We start from the raw sequence: 6,334 nt of genomic DNA on the forward strand, positions 1-6,334 counted from the left end.
AAATAAGCAGAATTTTCAGCTCAAAATAAACACAAATATTGTTTTTACTTTCTCATTATCATTTTAATGTATTGTGTTACTTGGGTTCTTTCCTAATTTAAATACGAGCATATCTCCCTGACACCTTCCAAACTGTTCAGACAACAGGAACTAGGAAATCTCATAAATGTTATTCTGCAAGAAAAGCCCTAAAACATAGACCTGAACGCGATGCATGATTTTTAAAGATAAAAACAACGTCAAAATGTTTCAAAATTTTATTCGAATTTTTCGACTTTAAATGTCCTAAAAATCTTTCATGCTTTTTTCTCAATGAGTAAAACCTTCAATCTTGGGTGATTCAAAATTATCTGTCTTTCTCTAAAACTGCTTTAAGCGGATTTTATTCGATAGTTGGATAGCATTGATGAGAATTGATTTATTAAAAATGTGAATGTACCTACCTTGTTTATAAAAAAGTTTTGTGATCTTTGGGCGAAAATAAATCATCACTTCAAATAGAACTAATTATTTTTTGCGTTTTTCATCTCGATGCTTGAAGTAGTTTTAAAGCGCCTTCGCCTTAAATCGTCATCTGTGTGTCCCAGGTCAGTTTTTCTTTTGCTCCAACTGGTGCCGAACATTAATCCATCTCAATTATGTCCGTTAAGGTTCTGTTTTTGTCCGTCTTGACCACGTCCCTTCGGGTTTGACCACAACCGCACCACAGATGCGGTTGATGCCGGAGTTCCATTCCGTTCCAAATAAACCACCAATGCGCGCTTCCAGAAGGCTCAAGAAGAGGACACAGAGATAGAATAAAAAAAAAAGATCCACCCGGAATTTCCACTCCGGATCGAGTTTCGGTTTTTGGGGATGAAACGAATTGAAGGAGGAAAAAAATGGTCCAACACGCTGCTTTCCAAACTGGGTCCATCCGGCCCACGCTGCTTTTTATGGATGTACTATTAAATTTTGATGGTTTTTTTGCGACTGGGCCGATTTTTATTTGTGGGACATTGTGTCCTTCTCTCTGGAGCTTTCTCCTCACATGGATCACATTTCTGGAGATTTTGGGCCGCAAAAAACTGGGAACTTAACGGAGGCTGTCCATTTCGGATTCGGGCAAAAACGGTATTGCGGGACTTTAGTAGTAAAAGTTGTAGATGAGTTTGAATTTCGGTCGGCTGCCACTGTGAATTATTGGGAACGATTTGTTCCAGTGAAATGTCTCCGGAAATGTATTTTAGGCAAACGTATTTCTTCCAGTTCTGTTTGCTTCAATAACAGTTATTCTTTGAACAAGTAAAATTTATTCTAATAGTTTCAACAGCACAACACTGTCCGATAAGGTATTCGTCAATATAGCTGTATAAATGCTTAATTGAAATATTCTTTTCAATTTCATTCATCGCGTCAATCTGGATCTTGTCACGATTCACATTTCACTGCTTGCTTACCGAGTCAAGCCTTTTGAGTGGTTTGCCGTTGTTGAGTTTGCATTTTGATTTTTTTTCCTTCATCACTCGTTTGACACAACGAAAAGGATATTGTCCATTTCTCATTCGGCCTGTTCGTTTGCATTTCATAGTGGTTTTGAGGAATTGACATGACACGAACCAAAAAAATGTGGAAAAAAAAATGTCACGATGGCAATTGCAGCAGCAAGCACAAAAGCCCCAATCACTAGCTGGTGACTCTGGCGAAGTGAATGTTTCGGAATGATAGATGATGCCTTTTAAAAACGTGAGAAATGTACACTCATAAATTTAAGCGAAACCGAAATTCTGGAGCTGCTGCAGCTCGGGTGGACATTTTTCAATTTTCATTGTCGATAAATGAATCATGATCGGAGCGACGACGATGACATACATAACTTTGCATTGATGAGGTCATTGGTTTCAAGAGTATTGAAAAAAGATTTCATCGATTGAAAATTGATTTTTGTATTTTTTTCTTTTTTCTGTAACTAAATAAAGCTTGTAATTAGTTTATTTGTTTGTTTATGAGAATAAAATCAACGGATCATTAGTAGATCCTAATGATTACTTAATAGTAATTACAATACGAGATAAAATTAACATAAAAATTAATACAGGTTTATACAGTGCTTGAAACAGTTAAAAATTTTCTCCGGAACACGTTCCGCGAAACATCGAAGTCGAAATGCTCAGAAAAGCGATTGAACGTTTTCAATATGCCGATAAATGCGCTGTTCGCTCCATAGTTGTTGAGACGAATAGAAACATAGAGCTGCAAAAGGTGGGTTCTCAATCCTCGGGGACGCACGCTGAGAGGAATGGCCACCAGCAAAACGGGACAGTCAACTCTGAACGTTAAGAGATCAGCTACAACTAGAGCGCGCGTAGCGTTTCTGCGGGCTTGAAGCGTGTCTAGGTCTATAAGGCGGCAGCGATTCTCATAGCTTGGTAAACGGAACGGGTTCAGATGGCGTAGAGCATACCGCAACCCCATTCTGGTAGAAAGGGCACCAAACAGCTGAAGCATACTCGAAGATGGAACGAACTATACAGCAGCAAAGACTTTTCAGGCAATACACGTCTTTGAAGTCTTTGGCCATGCAAAATAAGAATCCAAGGTTTCTGGATGCTTTGTCGACTATGTATTTTGTGTGAGTCTTAAACTCCAGGCGTTGATCGAGAATAACGCCCAGATCGTTGATGTGGTCTACCCGTGAAATGATTCCTTCTCTGAGAACGTACTCCGCAAAAAGAGGGTGTTGCTTACGTGAGAATGATACGACCGAGCATTTACTGCGATTCAGGGGCAGGCAATTCAAGTCACACCATTGAGCAAACACATTGAACTGCTGCTACAGGAAGTTGGTGTCCTCTTGGCCTTTTATGGTGTGAAAGAGTTTCAGGTCGTCGGCATATGCAAGTTTTTCGCAGTCAAGAAGCGAGAGTAAATACGTCATTAAAATATATCACGAAAATTAGTGGTCCTAAATGACTTCCTTGAGGCAAACCGGAGCAGTCAAGAAAATGATTTGAAAAGGAGTCACCAATACGAACGGATAACTTTCGACCTGTTAAGTAACTAAGTATATATGGCGTCAGTTTGGGTTTTCCTAACAAAGCTGTCTTGCACAAAAGATGTGAAAGTGAGTAAGTTACTAGTCGTGGATCGTTTAGGCATGAACCCGTGTTGATCATTGGAAAGTTGGTGCTTGAAGAACGAATTAATGGGTACCAAGATAACCAGTTCAAACAATTTGGCTATCGCGCATAGAGCTGAAATTCCGCGGTAGTTGTTAACATCTCTCTTGTCACCCTTCTTGTGAACAGGAAACATGTAGACTTGCTTCCACAGTGAGGAAAAGATTCCAACATCCAGCGATGATTGGAAAATATGCCGAATAGGAAACAGCAAAAGTGGCATAAAACGCTTCAAAAAAGTAGCAGGTATACCATCCGGGCCCACAGATGTAGAGTTTTTCAGCTTAGCTGTCGCTTTCGATATGGATGCATCGTCGATTATGATACCGTTAAACGAAGAACCTATAGGAAATATATTTCTCACAGCTTTAGCCAGTTGCTCAGGAGAAATGGATCCAGTTGTAAAAATGCTAGAGAACTTCTCGGAAAATAGATCACAAATTTCGGGATCAGAGTTCACTGTGTCGCTATTCAGGAACATGTGAGACGGTAGCCCTGATTCTCTCCGCTGATTTTTCACGTGCTTCCAAAAAGATTTCGGACTTCTCTTGAAATTCTGTTGTATCCGATTAATATAATTCTGGTAGCAAAGCATACTGGATTTCTTATAGGCAGAATTCAATTTGCGATATTTGTCCTTAGTGTAGAGGGACTTGTGCTTGTTGTAGTTGCGTAGTGCGCGTTGCTTAGCCGTCTTAGGTCTCCGAAGAATTCCAGTAACCCAGGGGGTCCGTAGATTGGTAGCCATGCTGCATTTCGGTCACATGACGATCGATGACATGATTCAGGATGTTCGCAAACGTCTCGGCAGCTGCATTGGGATTAGAGAAATCGAGCTCAGCCTCCCAATCCACGGATTGCAGGACGAAGGATATAGCTTCGAAGTCAACGTTCTTAAAATCGTGATAGTAGGATGCGATTTTCTCTTCTGAGCCGTTTATTTTAGTGATATCGAAATCACTAAGGCTAGATGGTGCGGGACAGTTTTAACAAGAGGAGCAGGAGCAGATTCAATCGCCGGATTCTTGATCCCTTCGTTCACGAAGCAGAGATCAAGCATACGGCCGTTTTCATTTCCAATTTTTCAATTTCAATTTCAGTTTATCCGTAATATTCTTTATGGAACCAGTGGATATGAAAATTTGGATGAGGTTTATCTCCTCAACCTAAGATTATTTGAAATTTATCCGAGGAATGGGAGAGCTTGGATTGAAGAAGCGATTTTTATAAAATCAATTTAGGAAACAATTTGGGAAAATTTTTTAGCAACTTCTCAGCAGCTGAAGATAGATCGCGATTATTTATGTTAGTTAATGACTTTTTTTTATCAGAAAAACCAACCGAAAAAAATGAGGGCAACCTTATTTGCTTCACACGCGTTTTATTTCAAGTCCCAGTAATTAGTGTTTTTCGGAAGAATTTCTCGTTGATTTTCGCGTTGCATTGGTCTGTGTTGTGTAGTGTGCTTTTTTTTCATCGAAAGGGAGTTAAATTAACGTGAAACAAGTCTCAAAAAGCTTTCAATCTGAATTTTAAAATATCGGCCGGTCGAAAAGTTTTCATCTATCATCGGCGCGAGTGTTGTGGTACCTTTGTTTGCTTCTCACTCTTCCTCATAACTGCCGTGCCGAAATCTATAGCCGTAAAAGTTTGCAAAACCGTTGTAGTTGTTGCGTCTCGCTCTTTCAATCGACGAAAAGATGATTGCTTTCTTACACTTTCGTGTTTTGAAGAAGGGGTAAAATCAGGTGTGGCCTATCAATGGACTAGAAGCTAATGAAAAAAATCCAGATAAGTATTTTTCCTGTTTTTGTTTATTGACTTTGTTTTAAACGTTTAGATTGAACTCTAGTATTAAAAATTAATTTAGGCTTGAGTTTGTATTTTGGATTGAGAAAATGTGATAATATGGGCTTACAATTCACAGAAGTTTTTTAATTTTAGTTTTTCCTGAGTTTGTTAGTTGAAGGGAAATTGTCTATTTTGTTAGGTTTCTTTTCCTTTTTTTAGTCAGATTCAAATGCAAGTTAAACATTTGGTCGAAGCAAGCCAAAAAGAAAATAAATTTCTGTTTCATGCCAGCTCTTTCACTCATTCAATTACATGGGGCTTCGGTTCTTCGTGAATGATAGATAAGTCTAGCTGCGTTCAATCGTTAGTAGCGATTGGTTTCGACTAGTTTCGATCAAGTGGTCGTTGTTCAACGGGCTCATGTTTTGGTCGAAAAGGTCTGGTCGTTGTTCAACGGAGCAAGTTGAAATCGGTGGAAACTAGTCGAAACCGATCCAGCTCGAAAGCAGGATTCATTTCTACCACACTAACACACATGCAGCGTGTGTGTCAGACAGAGATGCATGTTTTTGTTTCGTTTTCGCCATTTCATTCTCGCCATGTGCTCTGGATGTTTGGATTCAGTCGGCAGTCGGTTCTGTGTGTTTCGAGTCGGTGGGATTGTCGCTGTGCTAACTCTTCCTGCTGTGCGGTAGAAGACGTTTGCACTTGCCCCGGGGTACCTTGTAGATTTATTTGAATGGAAAATAAACTTCCAAAATCTGCTGTATTTATTTTTGTAGCGTTTAAATAGCTGTAGGAAGCTGACGCTTTGAAGGGAAACTAGGCTATTGATACTAAATCTGTCGCCTTTGTTTTTGATTATAAATATTAAAAAATAAATGGCTGTTTTATCCTGTTTAAAATTACCAGCACAAGGGGAAGAGTCAATTCACCTGACTAATTAAAAAAACTTGAAAATATCATTTTTGTTCAATAAGCCCCCATTAAATGTAAAGGGCTTGATTTAAGAATAAGCAGGAACACGGTATTGAAATTTGTTAACCTACTTGACTCGCTAATAGTTCGAATATATCACTTGAAAATTCATTTCACAAACTTAAAAAAACAATCCATTCAATTGGCCGCCAGTGTTAAAAAATTCTCGATTTAAGAATCAGCTTTCGTAATTCATAAACCGCAAATATACATGCACTGGAGCATTGGGGAGCAGGATAGTATTGAAATATGTTAACATTACTCCTTTCTAACTGTTTGAATTTAAAAAAAAGTCCACTTCCGAGTTATCTAAAAAAAAATATTTAAAATGGTTCATAGGAAAATAATAAAAGGTCATAATTTCCTCATTGATGACCGGAATCCATATTAGCTTGTTTTCTGTTACG

Source organism: Uranotaenia lowii, chromosome 2 (genome assembly GCF_029784155.1).
Source record: "Uranotaenia lowii strain MFRU-FL chromosome 2, ASM2978415v1, whole genome shotgun sequence".
NCBI classification, from domain to species: domain Eukaryota; kingdom Metazoa; phylum Arthropoda; class Insecta; order Diptera; family Culicidae; genus Uranotaenia; species Uranotaenia lowii.